General features: G+C 39.2%; 1 long non-coding RNA gene across 1 annotated transcript; it reads right to left on the minus strand.

Annotated features, from left to right (window-relative positions):
* Positions 1–11,645: 11,645 nt before the first annotated feature.
* On the minus strand, positions 11,646–27,577 carry LOC138067677 (uncharacterized). The gene is made up of 3 exons (XR_011141995.1): positions 25,420–27,577; positions 12,581–12,649; positions 11,646–11,783 (listed from the first exon to the last, which is right to left on the minus strand). It is a non-coding gene; the product is annotated as an uncharacterized lncRNA (long non-coding RNA).
* Positions 27,578–27,824: the final 247 nt, after the last annotated feature.

Raw genomic sequence — 27,824 nt, forward strand, 5'->3', positions numbered from 1 at the left:
ATCTCCTGGTGATCCTTCTGTGCTGAGCTTTGTTTCATGGTGACCCTTGCAATGGACGTGAGCCCCAGTAGCCTACCCCAGTCCCTCCTCTGTAATCGAGCAAATCCTTTGTCTACAAAACCTTTTCATCTGCCACGGGGTTTGCTGCCAAGCTCTGAAGGCTTCTCTGCGCTTTCATGGGACATTAGTGACATGATGTAGTGTAGGGTCGTACAGCTGAAAAAAGGAGCCATTTCAGGCATGGAATTTTTCTTTGTTTTGTGTTTCAGTAGAGGCTAATGATTGACTGATGTCTTCCTTGATTGAAAGCAAACGTTAATGGAATGAAATGCGCTTCTGGCAAAGGTGCTCAAGATAACATAAAATTGCAAATACTGCCAAGAGAGAACATATCCTGTAATGATGGGCAGGCAAAGTCACAGAGATATAAGTCATAACCTCAGCTTTGGCTCAGATATTTGGATGAACCAGACTGAACTGAAGAGATGATACTCCAGTGGTGAAGACAAGTAACCTTTTCTATTGTTTCTGGTTAATTAAAAGATTTGCTTCTTATAGGAATGGCTGATAAACTTGATCTTGGTTACACTTCCTTTTATTTCTTCCCTGGCTGTTGCTGTGAGAGTAATATGATACATTAAAACCATAAGCATGTTGGATCTGGACTTCGCTCTCTCTGCTGGCTTACCTTAAAACACTGAGGCAAGTTTAAGAGCTCTATGCTTTTCTTTCATGGCTCAAATTCAAGGTGGAACTCTCAGCTCTTACATTTCAGGTTTTACAAAGCACTCTGTGCTCAAAGGATAAACAAACAAGATGTTCCTTTGAAAGAAGAAGAGACAAGAGACAAAACAGACCGAAAGTGTATCTTGCTGTTAATGCACTGCTCTGAGGTTTGGCTATAGGCAGTATAGAATAAGTCACCTGAAAATTGTTTGCCATAAATGTCTTCTACAACCATGGAAAAACTACGATATCCCTATTTTTCAGTTTTCCATCCAGAAAGTGGTAAAAATGGTCCTCTTTTCACCGACTTTGAAGGAGTATTGTAAAGACAAATGTCTCGAGGCTTGCCGATTGCTAGGATATGCTTGTTATTTGCACTCAGAAGTATCTGCAAAAGAAACTTCTGTGAAGGCCTGTGAAAGGACCTTATCCTATCCTACCTTTGCTGACCGCAATGTACTTCAGTGTTTTATTAAGTCTGTTTGTCTGCTTAGCCAGTGCCTTAAAAGGGTTGAGATTCAATCCTTGTATAAGGGAAGGTAAGAGATCGGAACATAAGTTCTTGGTTAGATCATGTCCCTGTGAATAGATGTGTGAAAACTCAGGAATACCTTCAGCAGAAAAGATATTTGACTGGTTTAAGGGAAAACATGGGGAGAAGAAAAGCAGTCACCACGGGACCATAAGGATAGGACAGAGGGAGAACAAGATAGATTGAGTGGGGACTGATTAAATAAAATAGCAGGATCAGTACCAATAAATCTCAGAGCCTTATGTTTAACTAGGCATATCAAAGGCTTTGTCTTCTCCAGCACAATGTGCGCCTTTCCTTTTCTCCCCCAGTATTTGGCTTTTGCTCTCAATGGTAACCCAGACAGGTCAGCCCTAGTGTTTTCCTCCAGCCAGTCTTCCACACAGCATGGGACCAAACTGATGGATGCTCTTCACTCTGCGACTCCCAGCTCCCTTCCGCTTTTACCCAGCAGTTTTCCTCTGATCTTAACCTCTTCAGCTGTTAGAGGCCTTGTTTGGCAGCTACTGCTGGATCAGGCCCGTGTGTGACTGCTACCATATCTTGTCTTCTACATTTTTGCTCCAAGTTATTGGTGTCCCAGGATGAAATAAAAGATCTTTGATTCAGATGAAGCTGCCGTGCGTGTGACAGATGAATCAGCAGCCAGAAGGCAGAGTTACCATGACAAGTTATGTCAGGAAAGGGGTTTAACATTGCAGAAGGAAAGGTTTCCACTGCTGGTTTTGAGAGAAAATCACTTAAAAAAAAAAAAAAGTTTTGTGGTTGATTTATATTTCTATTACAGGCTTATCCTGTTAGTTTGTTCTTAGAGAAGATTTATTCCCTGAGGTATGATTTATCCATTTTAGAAACTCTCCTCCCCTAAGAAACTTGCAACAGTGGAAAGAACAAAAGTTGGGGCTGTATTTGAAGGAGAAATCTGGCAAAAGTAACCAAGTGACTGTGGTCAAAGCAGCATGCAAAGGCTAAATTTTTGGGGGTATGACCCCTTAGTGTAAATAGCTAAAGAAGGATTGACCCTCAAACAGAAGGGTTTCAGAAGAGCCATAACTGGCCATTTTAAACATTTCCCCAATACATCACTCCTAAGGTGATGTTACAGAAAAGCAGTACATAAGATATTTAGGAATGGTTCCCTGGACCTTTTAAAGACTGGATTTTTTGTTTTGTCTTGGTTTGTCTTTGAATGAAGTTAGGCCAAGAGCCTGCAGAATCAAAGCCTGTTGCGAGCTGCTCTCAGACCTTTGCACCCGCGAAGACACCATTGCTGAATCAGGTCTGTGGTTGTGTGCATGCACACCCAAGAAACACACACGTGCTGATAGAAAACAGATTTAAAAGGTAATCGTGAAGTTGCTTTAGAGCTCTGGATGTATTTGGAAGTTTGTGACTGGTTGTCGGTGATGTCATAACCATATTTATTATAGCTCATAAATGGATGGGTCTGACTGTTTTCCTTATTTTAATGTATAAATTGCAGTTTATAATGGCAATAAAACACTCCAGGCTGTGCATTTCAGGGTGATTATTGCGTTTCTCAGGTGGTTAAAGTTACTCTAACTGCCTTTCAGCTCAGATTTCAATAGTATTTGCCCAATGTACTTGTATTTTCACTTGTATTTTTATGTACAAACCTCAAATTAAAGTATTTTATTACTTTTTAATTAAAATGTTGAAGTGTGAAGAGGGAACGGTCACAAACAATCATAGTACTAGGTGTTTTGATATAAGAAGGATTATAGTAGAAGGTAGATAGGAAGATGAAAGGAGGAAGAGTCTGCCACTATATTTGGGTATTTCACTGCCAGTTTCAACAAGCTTGTAGGTAAGCAGAAATGTTTGTCACCCAAAGGTGTTCGTGTCTACCTAATATAATCTAGAACAGAGAAATGACAGGCAAAACGGGTATGAACACTTAAGTAACTGCTTAGCACTAACTGGGCCCTCCTGGCTGAGGCTGAGATGTGCCGATATTCCAAATGCGGTAGCTTGTGATGCTTCAGCTCATGATGTTTCCGGTTTTTAAGAGGAAAAAGTATTTCAGTCTCCTAGATGCTCAGTCTTCAAGACACTGACAGCCTTAAGCATGACCGATTGCACAGGGCAGGGTCCCAATCCAGTGGCAACAGTGAGGTTTTCATATATTTTTACTGGAATGTAATTATTCTGGAAGAAATAATTTCCTGTTCGAGTAAATGAATTGACCAGTTTGTCCCATGGGCTGGACTGAAGGCCTGTTTGTTAAAATTCTCTTGGGCTAATATCATTTCTGAGAGTTTGATTGCTAAAAGAAAGCACTGACATCCTTGTGTTGTAGACTTTTGTTCCATAGTGGGCACTGTCTCCGCGCTAAATGAGGGACCGTCTCAAGGAGAGGTCCAGTCCCTGGTGCCAGGGCTGCAGGTCGGGCTGCCGTGATGCCGTTCCTCAGGTGCTTCCACCCACGGGGGCATTCCTCGAGGGACCGGCCAGCAGATCGCTATCCTGACGGAGGTGCCTGGTGGTCCACGAGCCAGCAAGGTGGTACCGATAAGAGCAGCAAAGCCTTGGGGTGCAGAGTCCATGGGCGTGCTCCCATAAGGACCTGCCTCTGACAAAAGCTACTGCCGTATCTCAGGTTTTCAGTAATACCTCGACCTGCTCAAGGGGGTTGGAGAACGACACGTGCAGGCCGGGTGAGCTGGGACTATCTCTTGTGGTGCACCTGTACAGGAACTAGTGTCACATGCCTCCAATTCATGGCCTATAGGTACCGTTAAAATAAATAAATAAATAAAAGAAGAAAATCATGCATCTACACACATGCCCTCACCAGCTAAGAAGGTGAATATTATACACTTCATGTAAGAAAGTTAAATTATGATTTGAGCTTTTCTCTTAAAAAAAAAAAAAAAAAGATTTAAGTGTCTGATTTTACATAAAGCCTATAGTTAAAATAATTTTTTCAGAGCGTTTTTTCCTATTGTTTCCCCCATCTTTATTTCTCCTGTGCAAAATATCCTTCTAACATACCTCCCCTTTCTTCCCATACAAGAATGGAAGAAATGCTTAATGGGAAGCAAAGCACATTAGGAATATTCAGGAAAAATTACAGTATATACACTACGAAATGAAATGCATCTTTTGTGAATAAATCCCCCCAGAAATCTTATATTTCCAGGCATCCACTCACATACCTTCATGTAACAACTTATACATTCGTAAAACATTCATTGAAAGCAGCTCTGCAGTTTTATAGAAAACAACATGCCAGGGATGCAAGAATCTTGCCAGTTCTGTGAAAAATGACACCAATTAAAGCTTAAATTGCTTGTTTTCTCATAAGGTACATATTTTCATAACTTTGAAATCAAATAATTGCTGCTTTTATATTAAATACAATAAAACAAAAAGGATGCTAGTTTAGAGGAACTGCTACAAGCATTTTAATATAATTTTCCCACCATTTAAAGTCACAAAATATGGAAAACAAGTCAAGTATGCAAAGTTCCAAGGAGATAGAGAAACTCCTTCAGATTATTACATCATTTGTCTTTTGTGTCAGGAAATGTGTATGTGATTTCATTGTTTGATTAAATGCCAAAAAAAGGCATATTGCTCTTATCTAACTGATTACAGATTTTATTCGTCTGAAAAAGTATTTGTTCATACTTTGACATTAGAAGGCAATATTTTTTTTAGTGGTCCAAACAAGCGTTTTCAAAAAATATAATCCGAACTTCCCAGGCTTGCTTTTTATTTTGTATTAACAATGCACTGTACTAAAATTTCCCATACTGGAACACAGTCCCTCGTGGTTTTTCAAGCTATAAACTGAGTAAACAGTCCCTTTCTTATTGAGTGTCTGTGTGAATGCATGTTGTTTCTGGAATACATCATATTCATTTGCAGAAACCCTGTATATGGATCTTTAACACTTTTTTTTCCCCTTTTTTTTCTGAAGTACCTTGAATAATAGCCTTTTAAGACAGTGTTACAGCCACATAACTTTTTGGGAAAAGCACACCATGGCTCAATCTGAATTAAACATGTGTCATTGTGGGTAAGTTTCATTTAAAATACTTGTATCTGATAATTATTTAATATGCTAATGCTATGCTGCTGTACTATCTCTGAATAATGTCAGCATGTTTTTGGCAAAGCTGTACTAAATAGAATATAAGAAAAGTAACTAAATGTAATTCCGTATTTAGTTTTTGGATTTTTTTTTTTTAAGTACATATAGAGGTGGCTCTTATTAGTGACATTTTTGGACTCTCACCACATCAGGGTTGGCAAAGTTAAGTTTGCATAAAAAAAGAATCCTTAAAAAAAATACATAAATAATCTGAGGACAAACAAGAAGCTTCATCTGGGGACTTCAAGGTCAGTTACCATTGGCCTGGCCTCCATTAACCCCCACAGGAAATCTTCCAGGATCCTTATTTTATCTTGAGTGGGTGTTACCAAGCTATCAGTCTTTTATTTTTCCACCAAAATAGAGAGACAGTCTTCCTTTGGAAGACATGAATTTCATCTGGTAGAACATTTTTAAAAATGTTCACAGGTTATAGAGATATTTGCAAAGAGTTTTAAACTACTGCATTAACAAAACTCTGCTTCTGCAAATTTTGGGAAAAGGTAAAAGACGATACAAAAACTCAGTAGCATTTAATAGTAAGATATTAAAAGACAGCTAAGCATCCTCAGTCACTAGAGATATTAAACTGGTATGGTATAATGAGATCCCTAAAGTCTTGTGATCAATTCAAAGTAACAAGAACGTAATACCAATGGGTTAACTAATTATATGTATATATTTAAAAAGTCTCTCAGTAGTCTGAATCATGTCCAACATGAACACTGAAGATTACATGGTCTATTATTAACCCATTAGTATTACGCTTTCCTTGTGCTTTGGCAATAAAGAATGCTAACAGGAATAAACTGTCTGAAATATGTGTCTTTTTAATAAAGTGGGTAATTTTTTGTCTGAAGGAGGGGGGAAGGGTATATCTTATTTATGGTGTCATTTTAAACTCAAGTTACAACATCTTAGATTTAAGAGACAGGCCAGTAATGCAAGCAAGGGTGTCTCCTGCAATGAAACAAAGATTAATGCCATGTGTACTGATGATTCTCCACCACAATTTAGGATTCTGGTGGCGCCATGACGCCCCTGTTTTTTATGGTGGTTTGCCAAGAGAAAATTACTTAAACCAATTGTGAATGCATTCCTGTTATACTTTTACACAACCGCGTTTATGTACATAAATAGCATAATGAATATATTTTTTAAAATGACCTCTCATTCCAGATTCACCTACTTTGCATAAAATGTCAAGCGCAGGAAGGAGGGGAGTTGGCACTGTGCGTGCGTGCGTGCACGCATGCGTGTGTGTATGTTTAAACGAGAAAGGTTTTCTCATGGGAATATACTTTTTCCCCCTCTCCTCCTTCTTTCTCCATGACAACTGACCACAATTGAAGTAGATTCTTCTTAACATACTGTAATGTGAGAATTTTCTTCAGCTGGAGACTGTTGTAGTCCCTAAATTGAAAGCTGTTCTCTTTTACTTTATAAAATATGAACATAAAGATTAGGATGCTGGCTACCTTTGCAGGTAAAACTGACACAGGGAGAGCTTTGAAGGCCCTCAAAACCAAAATAAGACTTTACAGGTCTGAAGCTGAGGATGGTTTTGTAGACTTCAGCATCCTGACACGAGCAAATGATATACTTTTGCTGAGGAGAGTTTATACCAGATGGAGTAAGATGAAGAAGTTTTGGCTAAGTCCACAACTGTTTCTATCGATCTGCTTTTGTATAAGTGGGAATTTAGGCAGCGTTCATCTCTGGTCTCAAAATGTTGCAATGGATGTATTATTTTTTTCCTTACCCCTAACCTACAAAGAGGGGTTTTTGGAATGGTCTTTTATTTTATCGTGTTATTCTTGTGGGGCTGCTGTAGGTCAAAAAAGCAATATTTGTCAGTGGTTTTTAGAGATGCTGGTATTCTCATCACTGCAGTATTTTTAGGAGCCAGTCTCTTTTGGTTGCCTGAACCACTTCATCTGTCTCCGTGAGTCTGATTCTTGGTGATGTTCGTATTTGAAGGCAATTCTCAAGTGTGAGTGCGTTCACGCTGGGTGTTGGAGCCCACAGAGTTGGTCTATCTTTTGGAAGCTTTTGAAGACTCAGAATAGAATAAAGGACCTTACTTGATATTTAATGGGAGGAGGGCTGAGTGTAAGGATGGATGGGCTGGAGGCCTCTGCTTCTGGTTTACTGTACTCTAAAAGATTTGAAATTCTCTTAAAGTTAGTGGTTTCCTACTGTGATTATGAGAACTATAGTAATCAAGCCTGGAGGTTATGAACGACAGTATCAGCATGTTTAAATGTGAAGTATTGCTGGAGTAGATAGAAACGTACTGCAAGCTGTAGCTGAAAAGAGCAACAGTCCTGAAAATAGGGTCTTTGTCTAAGGCTAGAGAGAATAACCTCCTTTAGTCCCGAGGCGAGGACTTGGTCTGGGCCACGGCGTGGAGGGGTCTAATACGCAGTCTTGAGTGAGAACTGGAGTTACCTTTTGTTAGTGACTTATGTCAGAGTTTGCTCAAGAGCAGGAGGTTAGGCACTGTGCTGCAGTTATTGCAACAAACAATACCCTTTTAAGCAGTTTACGTGAAATTTTAACAAAGCAGCTGATATAATCACATGACTTTTTATTCATGGAAAGAGGTGTTTACTAAGGAGGCCTTTGTTCTCCACATAAGATAGGCAGTGGTCTCCAATATATCTTTACATGTTCTTTAACATAATATTTTGTTTTGGAAATTAGAGATTGAGTTAAAATTATTGCCTATAGCATTTGAAAAGTAATTTCCTCTTGATGTGCAATTATGGTCAATGTTTACATATAAGTTCAATGTCATAATAATGTAGGTTTTATTACTATATGTGGTTCCTGCAGTTAATATATCCAGTTGTATCAATATTGGCTGTTACACCAGTGCAAGTACATGGGGTGGTCTTGGCAATGCACTTTTCTCTGGAAGTTGGAGAAAACGTCTGGCAAAAGTGAAGAAGAAGGCCTAGAAGATTAGATAGTTTGGCAGTCAGGACCGAAGAAGAAGACTCCTGGCAACTGAGAGGGAATTATTGGCAATGGAAATGAAGCTGGTCTAGCAATGTGGAAGGAGAGAGAGGACTTTTGGGAAAGAGATGGAATGGCCAAGTACACAGGACAGAAAGGTCAAGAAGATGATTGGCAGGAGAGCAAGAGAGTTTGCCTCCAGAGAGAAGCAGAAAGGGATAATTTCTTAAAATAGAAAGTCTAAAGAGTATCATCAAAGGATTCAGCTGTGGGAAACCTGTCCAGCTAAAGACGCAGCAAGTCTGAGATGTTTATTATTTTTAATTTTTTGGAACACTGCAAGATGTAAACCAGTCAATTTCATTAAAAAAATATGTTTAGTCTCAGCCTAACAAATTTGCCTTTTATTTTATTTTATTTTATATTTTATTTTATGTGTTATTTTATGTTTTATTTTATTTTATATTATTTTATTTTTCGTAAAAGTTCTAGTGCCTTTCAAAAAGTTCCAAACTAGAACCCCACAGTATCTCGGGACGTTACCACATCTGGATCATAAACTGCTTAGTGACTTGAAAGTAGCTGAAAATGGGGATAGTGGGCTACTTTGAAGTCATTAACATATAACATATGAGTTTGAGCCTTATAATAAGGAAAAGTTATAGTTTGAATTATGAAATATTAAATATATTTTAGCCTAGTCTGCCTGGTGTCACTAGGTGAAATTCTTAAGCCAACTCATATTTAAATGCCCAAGTACCTTGTGAGCACCTATTTTATATCTATTTTATGTTAGTTTACAAAGTCAGGTGCCACTGTTACAATTTTTGCACCAAAAGGTAGTATCTGTTTTTATGGGTGTATGACATAACATAGTGCACATCAATTACTGTTGTTGAAAAAAGATTGACTTCTGACATGATCACTCTTGATAGCGTAATTAATCATTGTTTTGTTAATTCGAGACCCTAGCATGGGTAGATGCTTGCAAAGTCAATTAATGTGCAAAATCTTAAAGGACATATTCTTAAAGGACATATTTACTTTACTTTTCTGCTTGTATAAATAATTTAAATATAAATTTTTGAAGTCCAGAGTCCCTTTCCCAGAGAAAAGTTACTCTTGATAGAGGAATTCAAAAAAATTATTATATTGCTGCTTCTAGTCAAGGCTGTGCAGCTTTATAGGATATGTTATGATATTAAATGATAGCATGTTTGCTTTTTGCTTGGGGAGATCAATAATGGCAATGAATATTATAGAAAAAATACTTTTTTTAGGTGACCTCTCTCTAGACTATCACACTGGAGGAGACTTTCAGTTTATGGCTTTCGATGTGGGGAGAGGACTTGTGTGCGATAAATTGAAAGCTGGGTGTTTATGGGAGCTATTCACATTGCTGCGGTGAAGCACTGTGCCGTGGGCCTATGCCTTGTGTTCCTACTTCAAAACGGAGCTGTGAAAATCGATAGCTATTTCACAAAATGTTTGACACCCATCATATTATTGTCTGTAGCCCCATAAATATTGATACTGCAATTCTGAACTGTTCCCTATCCATAATAAAGCATGTTATCAGTTTACCAATATATGCATTTAAGCCTTGACCCTTGCAAGGAGAGTTTTGACATTTCAACACTGAGAAAAATGAAGGAAAAGACATTCAAAAGGTGCTTGCCAGGAAACTTCTCTTTATCGATGGCTTCTAGCTATCCCATAGTAAGTTCTGTGTACTGGGCCCATTATTATGCAGTCTTTCAGAGGAAGAGAGAGGGGAAGTATTTGGGTGAATTCAACTGAACTTAAGGTCAGTGCTGGAGGCTGAAACACCTCCACGTGTCTTATAGCAGGATGTTGACTGCTATCAAGCACATGCTGAATCAAGATGTAGATTGCTATCGAGCATTAAGCTCACACGACAGTGAGGGACGAGGCTTTCAAGGAGGACTCTGGGAGAGACATACAAATTGAGCCGTACTGGCATATTCAGCCGATGCAGGTGTTTCTTGGGCTGCCTCTCCTTTGTGCCTGTACAGTGGCCACATACGATTTAGGCAGGTTTGGAGTCCTGGTGGGTGTAAGCCTCTTGCCAGGCAGTCCCTGCCGGGACCGGTGGCTGAACCAGGCATCTCGTCCTGCGCTCTGCTTGATGAACTGATGCTCCCGCTTGCTGCTCAATTATATGCATTACTATTACATGACAGTTACCTGCTCTCTCATAGGGCACTTTTGAAGAGATACTGCCCGGTAGCACTAGCAGCTCCTCACCTACTGATTTTGCAACTGAAAAAGTAAGGAGACGTTATGTAAAGAAGTTAAAAGCTAACGCTCTTAAAATGGCCAGCTTGATACATAATGGAGATGGGGCATTGAGCCTGGTTATGTCAGGAACATAATTTTAACACAACAAGACAAATGTAACCAGGCATGACACATTGGCGTGCTGACACATGAACCAGCGCATCTGAAACAAAGGCAATTTGCTGAAAATCCTATAGCTTCCCCTTGCCCTGGACAAATTTCAGTTTACGAGATGTAATGATTAACAAGCTTTCTAGAATATTTACAATTTTCTGAAGAGTGAGGTTTAAAAAAATGTTAAGTAGAACACACGCGTTGCCTTTGAAATGTAGCCATAGGAAGGTCATATATTTAGGTGTTATATATTAAAACATTGATTTTTTTTTTAAGTATGAAACCCGTGCTTACAATAAATACAATGCAAGTCATAACCTTTATTATAAAAATAGGTCAGTGCTCCACAGTAGAGGGTCATTAACATTGCTAAACTGTAGAATTTGATCATTAGCCAAGGGTACTATATTTTGCTTTTAATAAGGCAGTGATTTATATAGAAACTTATTAAGAAGCAAGATATGGCTCATTTCTGATCTCTGACATGCTTAAAAGATGTTGCAAATTAAGGGATCGATCCTGTAGATCGCTGAGCTGATATGAGGAAATGTCAATAAACAAAGTGCTCGCTATGTCGCTGGGCTGTTCCCAGCGCTTAAGTAGATGTACAGAGCATGGAGGAAATGGAAACAGTAAAGGACCTGGGCATTTTGGATTTCCTATCTAGTTGGGAAGCCAAGCAAACTGTTCTTTCCTTTTTTCTCTGGGCGAGCCGTTGAGCGCTTTTCGGTGGCGTGGGGAGAGCTGGACCCACCAAGGAGCTCTGCGGGAGAGTGGTGCCCCACAAACAGAGCTCGTGGCATCTCCGTGCGGGGCCAGCCTGGGTTTGGCACGGTCGCGTATCCTCGCCGCTGGGCATAACAGTGCAGCCGCTCCGTGAGACGTGGTGTCCTCTAAACGCTGGTGTCTCCTGGGATGGGGCTGGTCTGCGTACCCGGGGCCTGGGCTGCAGCTCGCCTTTGGGTATGGGGAGAAGAGATCTTCTGGTTGAACTACGCTTTTGGTGTACTTGGTTCTTGCACTGTCACCCTATGGGAGAGAAGGGCCACGTGACAATTAAAATAACTGCTGGAAATGGAGAGTTCCCAGGGGAAAATAGCCTGCCTTCATGTAAGTCCCTTTATGTGTACAAATCTGTGAACAGTGTGATGAAAATGCATTGCTCTATGTTACCAAAAAATATTTCATGGGGTTGGGGGGGAGGAAATTTTCTTTGCTGGAATGATCCTGTTACTCATGCAGTACTTATTAATGTGGGTGCGTGGGGTTTTTTTCCTTTTCTTTTTTTTTTTTAAATGTGGTGCATGTTTCTCATTACTTTAATCAGGAAAAGCCTGATAAGAGAGAATGTACGCTTCATGTGCACATTCTGTGTCAAAGAACATGCTAAAGCTTTTTTACTCATATGTGAAGCCTGCTGATCTGTCACTTTATATGATTTTCTTTTTAAATTTTATTAGCTGCGTTTTAGTGCTCTTTAAAGTAAAAGTGATAGCAACCAGGTGCATTATGGGCTAGATGACACAACTCTGCCAACACACCTACGTGAATACTGCCCACGTTTCCAGGCTCTGCCGTTGGTACAGAAGCAGTCGGTTGTTTTGTGCTGGAGAAGCAGAGTGCTCCTAGACAGACACCACCAGTCTGACTTTGAGATCATAAGCTATATTTCAGTCATCTAAAGTGAAAGACTGATGCAAAAAAAAGGTATCGTTCTCCACAGACTTTACTTTTCAGTTTACACGATTTTCCCTAATATTTTTCAGCTCCTAAGAGATTAAAAAAAAAAAAAGAAAGAAAGAAAAGAAAAGAACTACTTCACCTACTTCATAGCTTAGCTGACTCGACCCTTTCCAAGGCTGTTCAAGCAGCATCTGGAGAGAATACCAGTTTGCCTGTTAAACAATCAACAATAAATAAATGTATTGATGAGAATAACGAGAAGCACAAACGGTGCCCTGTTCATCTGCTGCTGTCTGTACCTAAGCAAGCCTGTTACTGCTTGGAGACTCAAAAATATTTTCCTATATCTGCTTTGGTTTTGTTTTTTGGGTTTTGGTTTTGTTTTGTTTTCTCAACAGTTCAACACAGTGAAGCAAAGGCATTTGTAACCTGATTTTTTATTTTTTATTTAAAAAAGCTTTATATTTTTTCTCTGTAAGCCTTTGATCCTGACTCTCCAGTCGTGGGAACCAGGAGCAGTGATCTTCCGTGAACTGTGAGTAGGAAGCTGTGAGGGAATAGGCAAATGAGTTTTAGCGTTAGGCCTTGTTTATACTGGGGATTAAGTCATTTGTGGTCAGTAACCGATGCAGCTGGGCTGATGCAGGCTCCTACTTCACATTAGATGACATTACTTGAGTCAAAATCAGGGGCACACTCAGCTGATGGAAACTGTGATTTCTCCCCTTGCTGCAGCTGCTGTTTGCACCAGGGTAGTTTCACTTATTGCCAGCACGATAGCTGCGTCGGGATTAATCCAGGGTAGAGAAAACCTTGCGTTCTTGGTCCTCGTGTGATTAGAGCAGCGCTTCTTGGGGAAACGGAAAAACTTCAGAGAGAAAAAAGGGTTCTGAAGAAGTTGATCAAAACCATAATTTTATGGGTGTAGCAATGAGCAGGCAAGCCAAGCCTGAGCTGTGCGTAGAAAAGAGCTGCTAGAAGTGGCTCCTACTTAGTGTTTCTCAAGATCCTAAAGAAGACAACAAGAAGATAGGGAAGTGAGGGGGGGGAAAGTGCTTAAATGGCTGCAACGCTCTGCCTGCGTAAACATTTCAAACATCTGTCTGCGTTTGGAAATATCCTGAATTGTGCTCTGAAAGTATTAAGACTTTTTCCAAAGGTGATTTTATTGTCAACTACTATTACGGCAGATTTATTTTTTTTTTCTAGGAGGCACATGGTTAACATCTTTCTGTGCTTCTAAATATAAACTCGCTTCCCAGTAGTATTATCCAGGTCTCATTCTTTCTCTATTTCTCTTTCCTTTTTTTCTGTTCCTCTCCTCTTTCTCTTCTCCCTCTCTCCCTGTCTGCGTGTTTGATGAGGCTCTGAGCTACAACTGAATACTATAAGGATGGATTCCTTTTGTGATCTGTGCTGAGTTATACCAAAACTTTCTGTAAAGTTTTACTTTCATGGAGTGCTATATAGTGACTTTTTATGTGTCGAAGAAATGGAAACATTTTGTCTCATATAAAAAAAAAAAAAAGAAATATTTTTATACTGTGCTCCATTCACAGACCACATCAGAGGTATTCTAAGAATAGAATAGATCAAATATATTTTATGGAAATATAATGAGAAAAGGATGTGTTCCCAAAACTCTCTCTGAACAAAGGAATGCAACATAGTCAGGAATACTTTAATGCGCCTAACAATTTTCTCATGTGAAAGGCTGAAGGAACAGTCTTGGTTTGAAGAAATCTTCCAATTCTCCCCAGGCACCCTGAACTTGAAATCAGAACTAGGAAAGCTATATATTACAAAAAGGAAAATGTATGGAAAAAGTGACTGAGGGCATTAACCATAAAAGACGTTTTGAAAAGAAAAATAACATCAATATGAAACATTTTGTCATGTTTCATTTCATTGATCATATATTTATTTTATGTGCTCTGGAGCGCTGAAGCTTAGATGTAACTACATTTCAGGAGTCTCATATTAGACCTGTCATTTTCTTTGTGGTGAAAACTAAACAGTGAGGAAAAAATAAAATAGATTGCAATTATTAGATTTGGGTTGGATTCCATCAGATTGTGCCTAGAAACTTAGAAAATTGAACTTAGAAATGAGACATAACATTAACAGCTATTAAAGACACTGCTTGTGTGACAGATAGAGAAGTAGGAGGTACACCTACAATGTAAAATAATGCATCTTTTTTCACAGTAATGCAATATGTTCACCTTAAATAAGCTTGTAATTAAAACTGCCAAAGTTGATTAGATCAACCATGTAGGAAAGATGCATTTGTATTACTTCTAATTAAATCTGTTTTAAGCAAGTCAAAGTTACAGATTGTTTTTAGTGCTGTATACAATGACATGTATTTCAGCTACTCCACGTAGCTCCCAAATAGTGCATATCTCTGTTTAAAAGGCTAAGCCTTTCTGTAGCAGGTCTCTGATTCCAGCTTACTTAGATCTTCTGTCTCAGGTCTGGATTTCTTTTCTAGGGAAACCCTGCGATGATTTGAAATAAGACTATTACAACAATAAGATAGATGGGATCAGGCCACTGTTAGCATTGCCAGAAAAAATATGTTTTTAGCATCGGCAAGGAAAATGGAAGGATTTATCATAGTTCAGGGTCTTTCATTATTGGTCTTAATCTGCTTTCTAATAAATGGAAGGCTGGCTTAAAAGTTGGAAGTACAGAGAGCTCGGATGGGGCGCAGGGAGCTTTGGCAATCCCTAGCACATTCTCACAGCTTTCGCTGGTGCTGGGTGGCGTTTCTCACACTAGGGATCTTTGAAGATTGCTGGTATAAAGCCCAACAAGATACGCTATGTTTTCAAATCTCCCTGCTTGAGTCTAACACCCTGTTAGAGTTGAAAGTTATACCCTCCTTGAATTAAATGGGATGAGGATTTGGCCCTAAATGGATGTTTTGATATATATGAAGCAATGCAAAATGCATATGCTAATGAAGTCCCAGTTGTGCAGTGACATTTTATGCAGTTCAGGTCTCTGAACTGAGTTTCAAAGGCGTTAACTCCAGGGGAATAATATCAACTTCTCTTTCAGCTCCTCGTCTGTCCTCTCGCTTCGGAGCAGACCATAGGTGTAAAGCGAAAGCAAAGCGGTCGGACCCTTCCGGCTCCTCCCTCGAGGCCAGCCGTTCTGCTGGGCTTTCTTACCGTCCTCGCAGCTCTGTCTGGGCATGTGCCAAGACCACCCCGTCCCAGGTAGGACGTCCCTGCCACGTGGGAAGGGATGCGTTTCCTCTTCCTATGCCCCCTTGCATCTCTTGCTCTTACCAAAATACGTTCCAGCTGACATAAACTTGCATGTAAGCTCCTTCCAGCCCGAAGCACTTGCTGAACTTTCTTTTCATCTCATCTGGATGGTTTGCGTAGGGTTGAGGAGGCCCTGGGGGCCGTGGTGGTTGGTGGTGAGAGCTGCTGCCTCACCCGCTGGTCCGGCGCGGGCGCGCAGCCGTCCCTGGGTGCAGCCACCGGCGCTTCGGGCCTCTTGCTCGAGCCCTGATACCCAGCCTGATGTCGTCGCCGTGCGTGGGTGCCGCCAGTGACGACTTTCTTTTTGAAACGACCTGGGTGCGTGGGAAAACGCGGGGAAGTAAGAGCGTTACGTTTTAACGCGTAACGCAACTGTTGCGAAAAAAGAAATGTTGTGCTATTTTTTTCGCGGTGATTTTCCTCTTCTTCAGAGCAGTGTTTTTAGTTTAAATGGCAGAAGACTGAGGCATAGGATGGGAAAAAATGTTGTAAGCTACACAGCTGGGAAAGGAGCCTGATTTTCTGATTTTGTGTCCATGTTATCCGATTAAATTTTGTCACTGTCCTGTGATTTCGTGTGCAGTGCAGTCTTACTTCTGTAGTTGAGCTAATTATGGACTAAGATGAGTACAAAAGTGCCCATATTTAATTAACTATATCATATAGTATAGCCAGGAAAAATATTTTTTCCCTAGAATTGTTTTAATTAACATGAAAGAAAAGCTTCTGCTGACTTTTTATTGTTCCAGGATAGAGAGAAAATTATTTCATGCTAACATTGCGCTATATTTAGCTTCCATCTCTCTATCTACAGAAGAAAAATAGAAAATTAGTTTATGTTAGATTGTATTGCTCCTTTTTATCTTATAAGGGTTTCCTTCAAGTACCATTAAATAACGATATAATCTCTGGAATATTAGTTAGCAGTTAGATGATAAATATTTAATTTTAGTTGTTTGCTGTTGTGTTTTGTCCTTTTTTTTTTCTCTCCTAAGGAAAAAATCTACTACCTTCCATAAACCTAGTATCTTGGACCAAATCCCTCTCTGAACAGGTTGCATGCTGCCCTTTTCAAAATCAAGCTATCAGAAGATGCCCTTCAGCAGAAGTGTTAAGAGGACTTGGTGAGCTTAACATGTTTCGCCTGCTTAATTTAATTTGGAAAAATTCAACCAGAAAATGAAGTTATTAACAGGTTGGTACATTCAGAGATAAGATGATGTCACAGGAAAGCAGTCAAGTGGGTTGCTTGTCAAAATATAAAATATGTATCTGTCAGAATCAAATGATAGATAAGCTACGGCTGGGTGTAGGATGCAGTGAAAATAGTATGCTAAAAATTGAAACCAAATCCCACCAGTCTGGAGCACATGCTTTTAGTAACTATTGTGGCGATGAGCACTATAACAGTTCTGGGGACATGAACTGCACTATTTAAACGTTATATGTGTAATTTCTTGGCACTAGTATCCAAAAGTAAGGACATCAGCACTAGACCTCAGACAAACAGGAGAGACCTTGAAAGTATGGATATTTCAACAGATTACTTTGAAAATGGGACACCCCATTAGCTAGGCTATTCTGAAATTGGGATTAATGAATCTTTCTCTGGATAACTTGGAGAACTTTAAGGCCTTAAAATGTGAAAATAGAGCCTGTCTAGCCAATGCAATGAGTCTTTCTGTATTAGAGAGGTTCAGATCAAAGAAAGAAATCTCCAGTGTATTCTCTAGGAACGCGTACGTGTCGTGTACGTCACAAGCCCCTTCCTGCCTTTTGGCTTGCCATATATAATAGCCTGCACGAGGAGTCTAACGTTAATGAACTTAGGGATCTTCAGTGGCAGTTCAGAGCCTTATACGAGCAAAACAGAATAGGCTGCTAACAAGAAATGCAGTCAAACTCCCAAGTACTATGATGGCAAAGTGAAAGAAATGCCTTTATAATAAATCTTTGGTATTGTGTTATCATTGAATTTGGGGAAAATGATCCTACTTATGTGGAACTGTATTCACTGCAAGTTGCCAAACTGAGCTTTAAAACTGTGAGCTCTTGGGGACAGCTCATGAAATCTCTGCGTTCACTTCCACAGTGCGGAGTTTGATTGTGGCTGGGAACTCTCAGGACTAACAGACTTCACATAATAGCAGTGCTAAATAAAAATGTTGCTTTTATATTTAAAGATCAGAAGGGACTACTCTGACCTCTTGATCTATAGGCCATAGGACTTCATCCAGCAGTGCTATCATGCGATTTCTAATTTATGCTTTAACTTATGTAGTTCTTGAAGCCTCAACTCCAGAAATATTCCTTTTCATGAAAGAATAAGTTTTAATATTTTCTTCTGATGCCCAATTTTTATCAGTATTTTAAATGTTTCTCTTCTGAATTTGTTTAGCTTTAACTTCCAACCTTTGGATTTTGTTTATGTTTTTATGCTTGAATGAAAGTTCTCTAATATCTAAAACCTTCTCTTTTATAAAAGAAACAGATGGAGTTTAAATTTGTGAGGTGTGTTTTGAATAAATCATTTAAGTGGTTCTTTCCGAAGTCAGTTCTAGGGATTGTGCCATTCTCTGTAATGTGTGAATGCCAGAACTGGGCATTGCTTTTTGGTAATGACTTTCCCATTGCTATGCACAGAGATGAGAGCAATTCTCTACTGCTACGTCCTATTCTCCATCTTATGTACTCAAGGATCAAATTTACCCTTTGGGACTTCATCTGGTAGGATTATATGTGCTATGTTCATTCTATGTCATACTAATTTTTTAATTGGCAAAAGTTGTAACAGTGGTATAGAATTACCTATATTGCTACAATATATAACTTTAACATCATAGATATAAGTCCACTTTCGAAGATGTATATTTCAACTTTTTTTTTTTTTTTTAAGTTAAAGTCAGAAAATAAATCGCAAATTTACCAGCATGAGAAGCTCGGTTTTAGACTTGTGTAATGACAATGCCTTTGTAATTGAAAGAAAAAGAAAAAGGAAATTTGGGAGACGATTAGTCTACATGTGGCATACTTTTTTTCTAAGTTGAAAATAAAAAAAAAACAATCCAATGACACATTTGGGCTGAAAAACTGTTTGCTGCACATGTTTTATATATATGGGTTTATTGCGCAGATCATGTGTCTTAATTAGGTAATTTATTTTGTGTCATCCAGAGATGTTCTATTCAATTGGATACACAATAAAAGTTTCAAGAAATCTTGTTAATCTTGTAGTTACAGAGTAGATCAGTGCATTGAGTACAAAATAACGACGACTATAAATATATCTCCACATGCTATAGTCTGCAGTTACCTGCTAGATTACCTAATAGGTTATATTCACTGGAAATTCAATACTGCTATATTTGTAAAATATAGGTGGGAATGAGTTACGTTTTTAGTTTTTTGTTTGTTTGTTTATATTTTTTCCTGTAACTAAATGTGCTAGCCTTGCCCACTGGAATACTTAAACGAGAGTTTAATGATGAGTAAAACTAACCCAAAGAGGAAGTTAAAAGTTCAGGCTGACAATTTTTTTAATCTTGTGCAATTTGGCCCTCTTTGGGCTGTGATCTTCCAGAGGGCAATGTGTCAACTCCAACATGAGATTTCCAGGGCTTTGTCACTTCTTCCCGCAAAACCTTGATATTTCCTATATGAGTGTTTTGTTTCATCGCACTAATTTGATACTCTTCACTCAGAAACTGAATGTAGTTATCACCGGTTACACTAATTGAGATTTCTTAGTTTCTCTTCCCCTTTGTCATTAAGCTGGATTTGAGCTTCACAGATCCTCGCAATTACTCTGAATTTCTAAGTCTCCTCACAACTACTCTGAGAAAACTGAAAGCTAAATGGTTCCCAAGTTTAAAATATGATGTTCCCTAGTTGAAAGGCAAAAATCAATATTGTTATATTTGTATTCTGAGGAAATTCATTATGTACAGTATAATTTCTGTCTCCATAACAATCTACTCTTTTTCAATTAGGGATTAAGCCAGATACTGCAAAGATCTGGAGGAAATACAGTAATTTTTTTTTCCTCCTCTCTCTCTCATTGAGAATACAGAGGGAATTTGAAGTGTGTGTCACTGGCAGTAAAATACAAGTTTACAGAGTTTTTCTTCTGTTTATTGTAAATCAACTGCAGAACAGCAACCCATGGCATTAGGCCAGGAAAGCGAGGTTATGGAGTTAGGAAGCAGAAAGAAGAACAGATAATCGTGTTCATAAACCTTGATGAACATCTTCCTTGCTATTCAGTGAGGACCTGGTGGAGCTCTTTGGAGCTGGTGGGCAGACTCCCGCCAGCTTGGGGTGGGAGCTGGCTCAGACCCTTACGGCTCGCGTCTGAGCCCCGTCGAGGGTGAGACGTGCTGCCAGGCGGGGAACCGTCACCGTCGGGGTCGTTCCAATGAGCCCCGACGCACGGGGCAGTGAAGGTGGAGAAGTGAGGTTAGGTATCACACGGGATCAGACCTACTTCCTGTACGTATGCCTTGCTTGTGGCGATGTCACAGCACTGGAAACGGTGTCGTATCGCCGGCCAACGTGCCAGTGCGTTATGAGACTTTGCTGCTGTCCGCAGCTCTGCTCCTCTGAACGTTATTTAACGTAGTGCCTGGGAGAAATCTGTTGTAATTTGCTCTCCTCCTTTCTGTATTTATGAGCCTACAACATTGTAAGTTTTTACTGTGGGTGGACAAGCAACATCTACTCATATCCAAGAAGATACAAGTACAGATAAATATAACTTTATACATTCGTTTTTATATAACTTATGCAAATGTATGTGCAACTTAGTCACAGTCCTCAGGCTGCCGGCACATAGCTGATGTGGCCATTGGTGGTGGTTAGTTTGGATGCTTCAGCTGCTGGATTATCTTATCTTTAAACAGGGCTTTACATAGCACCGTGTCTTTGCTCTGAACAGGAGGATAGCACCTCCTGCGCGCCTGCACCACGGGAGGCCGGGACAGCGCCCTGGGATTGCCAGTTAAATATTATGGTAATGGTATTTGTTAAGTGACCATCCTAAACAGCATTTCTAAGTATATAGGCGCAACACTATATTGTTCTTATTTTCAGGGAACATGTCTATTGCTCTCCAAAGAATGGACAAAACAAAAAGACAAATTCTGGTATGCCAGGTGCGGTTGTGCAGCTTAGTATTTTTACTGTTCATCCTTATATTAAACACCTGTGAATAACTTGGTCTCTGCTGCTTGGATTATAGATTTTAGTATATGAATTTTAATAATTCTAATTAATGGTGATATTTTTATTATATTACTTTGTACTTGTGTTCATTCTTTCATCATGGGATCTCAAAGTGTTCAATTAAACCACAGCATATCTTTGTAAAGTGTATGAATTTTAGTCTATTGAGTTTATATATCGGGTTTGTGTAGCATTGAGAATGAAGCAATTTCTCCAAAGTTCATTTTAGAGCTTTGCATTGATTCTCTGCAGTATTTAAATACTGGGAAAATTAGGCTCCAGAATTCTTGACTCCTACTTCTACCCACTAAATTATGGATCTCTTTACTCCCAATTCTGAATTTCAAGTAACCTTTGAAAAATCTGTGTTCAGGAGTCTTCAAATATGAATAGTGATAGTTATATCAATATTATTAATATGCACTATTAAAAGAAATAAATCTACATTTTCAAAGCTTTGATGTACTTAAAAAAAAGAACTTTTAAATGAAAGTATGTTTTTAAATGATGTATGTATTACAAAAATCTATTAAGGCTCAGTCTCACAAAGACCTGCATATGGTTAGAGCAGTGAATCATGTGCTCCTTCAGTGGCTCCCTGGGAGTATTATAGTTATCAGAGAAAAGACCTGTTTGTCATCTCACAGACTATTTTTCAAATCATTTCTGCTGTGTCTCCCCCTCTGCTCCCCCTACTTTGTTAATTCTGGTATTTTATTAATCTTTGTTTCCTGTATTGCTATAATTATATGTAATTTTTACCGTAATTCAGTTGTGATTTGTGAGGATTACCAGCTGGAGAAGCTGCAAGCTAAATTCACAGCAGCTCTCTGTGCTGGACTAGTCAGCAAGCCTTTCAAAACCAAAAATACCAATTATTGTAGATAACTCTTATGAAAACTACAATACTATCACAGAATGGTTGACGTTGGAAGGGGCCTCTGGAGATCATCTAGTCCAGCCCTCCTGTCACCTAGAGCACATTGTCTAGGATCGCATCCAGGCGGGTTTTGAATATCTCCAAGGAAGGAGACTCCACAATTCTCTGGGCAACCTGCTCCAGTGCTCAGTCACCCTCACAGGAAAGTTTTTCCTCATGTTCAGATGGAACTTCCTGTGTTTCAGTTTGTGCCCGTTGCTTCTCTGGCCCCATCCTCTTGACACCTTCCCGTCAGATACTTGTAGACATTGATCAGATTCCCACCCCCGCACCCCAGTCTTTTCTTCTCCAGGTTGAACAGTCCCAGCGCTCTCAGCCTTTCCTCATATGAGAGATGCTCCAGTCCCCTGGAGAGAAAGGCGAGAGCTGGTTGTTCATTATGTGGATTTCCCACATCTAAATGACTGCAATATTTCAGTCTTGTTAGACAGTTCAAAAGGATCTTTCTTTTTTTAATTGGAAACTGTTGCATATTGCTGAACCATGAAGAAAAGTGGTGATTTTCATCCACCTTCCCATTAACTTCAATGAATATATCACTCCTGGAATATTATTACTCTTTCTTTTCCATTTGGACATTTTAAGACTATTAGTTAGCTAGGTTTAAATTAATAAAATTTTCACCTTATTGACTTTATAAACTTGCATTCTGAAGGCTCTACTTGTATTTTGAGGTTGCCAGCTATGGAAGTCAAAGAAAGACTAGCTGAACTGACCATAATGCTGAATACTTGCCATGTTTTCCTGGTGGTTTTGCTATAAGTTTTTTAGTCTAAAGGAAGATGTCTGCTTAAGGGTTGCTCTCTGACCAGATTGCTGAAGACAGCAAGTCACTAACAGAGGAGCAGAAATGTTTTGAAGAGTGGTATCTGTCTCCCCATCTCTTTTCTACTAACCAACGACAGCCGGACAACAGGCAGCAGAAAGGCAAGAGGAGCTTGTTTCACGCACAGCTAAGAGGAGCTTGTTTCATGCACAGCTGTGTATAGCCTTGAGACTGAGCAAAGGCTCCAGGGGGAATATATAGGTGCTTACTATCTTTACTGGAATTTCTATAAGTACAGGGAATGCTAATTTTTAAGGGCTTGTACAAAGCTCACGTTCTTTACTTTATAGCCTTTTTTTTTTTTTAACCAAAGATTTGAACAATGCAGCAAGGCATTGCTCTACTATAGCTGAAAAGCTACCACTATAGAAGAGGACCTAGGTGGGGGGATAGGAAAGATGGGTGAAGAGAAAGGAGGTACTTGGTTTTAGACACTCTGCTGTGGCCTCAGACCCTGGGATCATTCAGTTCTGAAATCCTCCTTTTCAGCAGACATGCCACGTTGGGCAGCAGTGTATGGGAACGTGTCCCACAGAGGCCTAGAGGTATCAACAGTGACAGGATACTGCCTATATCTAGCCGTTTTGGAGTCCAGTGTAGTCAGAAAATGTTTGGTCTCCTTCAGACCTGGAGTGTCCATGGCTGCCTCCATCGCACTAACTGTTGCATCTGCTGAAACATCTGGTAGTGGCTAGTGTAGGAGACATGATAGTAGCATTTTGATTTTGCTTGTATACTTATTATAACTGGTGTTTAAAAATGGAATATTTTTTAAACCTGATACACCAATATTTTAGTATTAAAAAACACCTTTTTTTCCCGTCAATGCCATACTTTTGTAGAATGCAGTTGTGTGGGAGTACTTTTGACTAGTAATTATTTACTTAGACTGGTTATTTTTCCTCAAATGAGGTACTTCATTTTAGCAGCGGCATCTTCCCTTAAATAGTTATTTAGAGAAAAGCTGCAGAAGATAGCAACTTCACAGAGAAAAAAAAAAATGCACACACAAGTTGGAAGGGCTTAGAATAAATTATTGCATGTCATTCTGTGGGAAAATCTTACAGTACGAATGCTGTGTTGTTCACAATGTGAGTGCCAGATCCACTCAGCTCTGCTTTGCACTTCTGTCACCCTTATCACTCATGAGACGATACTCTTCTACTGTAAGTGCTACCCCCAGCGGCATGTATTCATTTATAGGACTTGCATACTTATGCTTAAATCAGACACCCAAGAGGCACAGGCTGAATTGACAGTATAGGCAGATGCTTTCAGCAAAGAAACCAGGATGTTAAAAGAGCTTTAGCATGGTTATTGTTTTGCCAGGCAAATCCATGTACTTGTCATCAAGGTGTTCAAGAGTATTTCAGCCTCGTTGTACAAGCTGAATACAAGAACTGTAATCAAGACTTACATCATTTGGTGAGACAAGACCTGGAGGAATACAGCAAAGGGAAATGTGCATAATTAGAACAGTTCATTTACAATGGAAAGGGACTGTGAGAATGTTAGAAATGGAGTTGAAAGATATACCGTCTCCACTGCCCTGTCATCAGGCATTAGACAATAAAAGTCATTGGAATAGGGAGATCTCAAGATGCAGTAAAAGAGCATAGCATTCCCCGTTCCAACCTTAACACGAAGAACTATCTAAGGTAACCATCTGCTGGGTCACAAGGTCTTTCCTCTGTTTATGGACAGACACCAAACTAGAGATTAAAAAAAGAGTCACTAAATAGAAGCTTAATTTGAAAAAGGCAGTTTGTTTGGACAGTTGGTCAAAGAATGTTGAGAAATAAGAACGTGGCCAATTTTCCCCCCTCAAAATTCCCATAAAGGAAGAGCTTGACACAAAGAGCAGGCCAGACGTCAGGGAGAGGAATGGGACTCAGAACCACGACGACAGGGAACTTGCCGTAGCTTGGTTGTACGTGCTAGGACTGACTCCCTACTCATAGGGCTTTCCACACTAAGAGAAGGAGTTGTGTCTCACTACACTTTTGCCAAAATCTTTGCTAGAGATTTGACTAAAAAGAAGAAGAAAGGACAAATATTTTATGTTCTTAAGTGACACCCATTCAGAGTATGCAACATCCAGCCAGCTTTATTTATGTTTTTCACAAAATATTTATAACTACTGCCATAGTGATAACTAACCTAAAAAAAGATAAAAGGTTTCAAAGCAATCTGACCTTCTGTGGACCCTATCCAGACCCATGTCTATTCTTACATGCATATTATTGGCAAATGTTTTGAATTTTTGTCTTGAATTTGTACAGGAAAATGTTCAAGATCTCAGGGATTCTCAAGCCATGGAGAATGCTTTCCATCCTGCTGTAAGTATGTTACTGTACAATACCTAACTTTTAGGTGGCAAATATGTAATTATCTCTGGACCTTAACTCATACGAGTTAGTAACGCTCCTCCTCATTGCCTTTCTATTGCTCTGTTTATTATAAGGCAAATGATAATTCCAGCGGTATTTAATCGGGTGACTTTGGAGAGCATAGGAGGAAGGGACTCGGACACCATCGTAGAGCTGATGCTCCTCCAGGTTGTTAACGCAGATCAGCAACACTGGCATTCATTTTTCAGAGGAGAACGTGCCCAAAGCCTTACCTCCTAAAGCAAGCACTGCAGCAGGTCTCTGAAGGTGAGATCTAAATCTAAAAATGATTCAAAGATTTAAAGAGGTATATAAAAATCATACTTACATGGTTTTGATCAAGCCTTCTGGCTCAGCGGTGCTGAATGCCATGGAACGTGAGCAGTGCTATGAATATCAGGAATGCTGATGATGGGGTCCCATTTCTAAGTTGGGAACAGGAGTTTCATTGCGTGCGCATAACTTTCATCGGTAAGCATTCCTCTTGTCTTGGTGGACGAGGGGTGTGGATCCGTGTGAATAACCCCGGCCCTTGAAAAGAATATTGAAAGACAGTCAAATAATTGTTTCTTTGCCAATAACCATAATTAGGGAAGACTAGTCTTAACTTTTAATTGTGCAGATGACTGATACAGTGAGGGAGTCAAATATAGAGTCCAAGCTCAAGGCCTGAATTTCTTTTTTCTTTTTGGATAAAATGTTTGATTAATTTACTAGAATTATCTCTGGAAACGTTAGAAAATTTATAATATTGCTTGATAATAAAGCATCGACTCCAGGGTTTTTAATATGATGTGCTAAAGCCAGTTGTGTTCATTGGAGGAAAAGTACCAAAGACCACATGTGTAAGCATCTTCACAACTGATTTTTTACACCCGGTTCCTGGCTGTCACTGCTTTCAGATAGGGCCACAGTTGTCATAATCACATCTTGAACGGGTACTTCAAAATTGTTCTATAGCGGTATTAGGCCAATCTAACAGCTACTTTCTTGCGTGAAGTATGCACAGCGAAAGAGGGAGAGAGAGAAGAGGAATGTGTGGTATTCTTCTGTGTCTTTCTGGCACAATTGTCCTGGTGGTACGGTTGCAGCTGGTGTAATCGAGAACAGCCCTGTGGCTACGCTAAAGCACGTGAAGCTCCTTTTTCTGACCCTTATATGGCACGCGATTGCGGCATGAATGGTGGAGCTTGCAGCTACTTTTCCTCGTTGCTCTCCTCAGGAGCAACGAGTACAAATTTGACGGTTTTAGGAATCTTGCCTTATATTTTAAAACTCCATGCAAATATGGTAATAATAACGAAACTGACATTTGCTTTTGCTTCTGTATAGTGTGTCTTTAATATGATTACTACCCTTAACATTTAAAGGAACTTTGACAGTTATGTAATCCCTTCAACGTTTAAGTACAACAGGAATTTGTTATTAAGTGCAGTGGCTGGAAATGGAGCACTTTTTTCATTCATACTATAAACAGTTATGTTGGATTAGTAATCCTGCTTGTCAGAGTTGTTCACTGTTTGATATTAATCAGCAGGTTTATGAAAGGTGCAATAGAAGGCAGAAATGAACAGCAAAGAAGTTGTAAACCTTGGTTGCATAAAATTAGACTGTATCTAATACTTAGGTTCACAAAATTTCTTGCAGCGCCCTTTAGATTAAGAGGAAAGGAAGTCCTGCATTATGGTAATATACTCCTAACTATCTTTTGCTAAACGGATATTTAGTTTCTCATGATATAAGCACAATAGCAGGTAATGAGAAAAAAACAAGACTTTTACAGACATTTTTAGATTGTTTTTTAAAGAGTACCTTTTTCAGACTGTTGTCAAGTGTGATACTACCTAGCATAACATTTAATGATCAAATATTACATGAGAAAATGAGCGCTATCTCCTTTTGTTGCTTATCCACTATTAAAGTCATGTGCAAATCGCTTCACCAGAATATTTCTATCTAATTTTGGCTTGTTATCTTTGAGCTACATAATTAATTTCTGTATCTTGCAAACTGTGTTGCACTGTAAGGTGGTTTTTTTTTTTTTTTAGCACTGCAAAATCTCTGCTACACATTCATGCAGCATATGCAGAGCAGCCATGTCCTTTAGTTGTAAATGTCATCTTGCGAGATCTTTAGATGATCAAAGTGAAAATGACACCATTGGAACATAAGATGTCTTGAAACGGTGCATAATAAACTGCTGTGATTGGTTAATGAACATACATGATTAATGAAACAAAATATAGACGTATAATAAAGGCCTTTCTTGTAACTGTCAGGCATCTTCCTTGTTCAGGTTCTTCCAGATAGGTTCCTTATACACCTAACTTAATGCCTAATGTATATATAGTAACATATAGTAGTGGAATCAAATTGCAGTGTATGACCTCTCAATTGAAAGCAAAATTAATAACATATTTGACACGTTGCTATGCATCAGTTTGTTTAGCTGCTTTTTTTTCCTCCTGCTTTCTTTTGAGTTTAAAATAAACTTCATTGAGTAACACTAATCTTCATTAAACTATGTGTATCTTTCCATGATAACTTTTAAAGCAATGTGGGACTGATTTTAAAATTCTCCTGTCTAAATTTAGCATTTGCTTGTGGTAGGATCAAAAGTGTCAAAAAACTGCATCACTGCCTCATTATCAATCACAGTGATATTTTTGGAGAAGCCATTTGATGTGTATCGTCGGACCTCCTACCTAAGATCGCAGAAAGCTGTGCATCAAT

The sequence above is a fragment of the Struthio camelus genome, chromosome 6 (assembly GCF_040807025.1).
Source record: "Struthio camelus isolate bStrCam1 chromosome 6, bStrCam1.hap1, whole genome shotgun sequence".
NCBI lineage: Eukaryota > Metazoa > Chordata > Aves > Struthioniformes > Struthionidae > Struthio > Struthio camelus.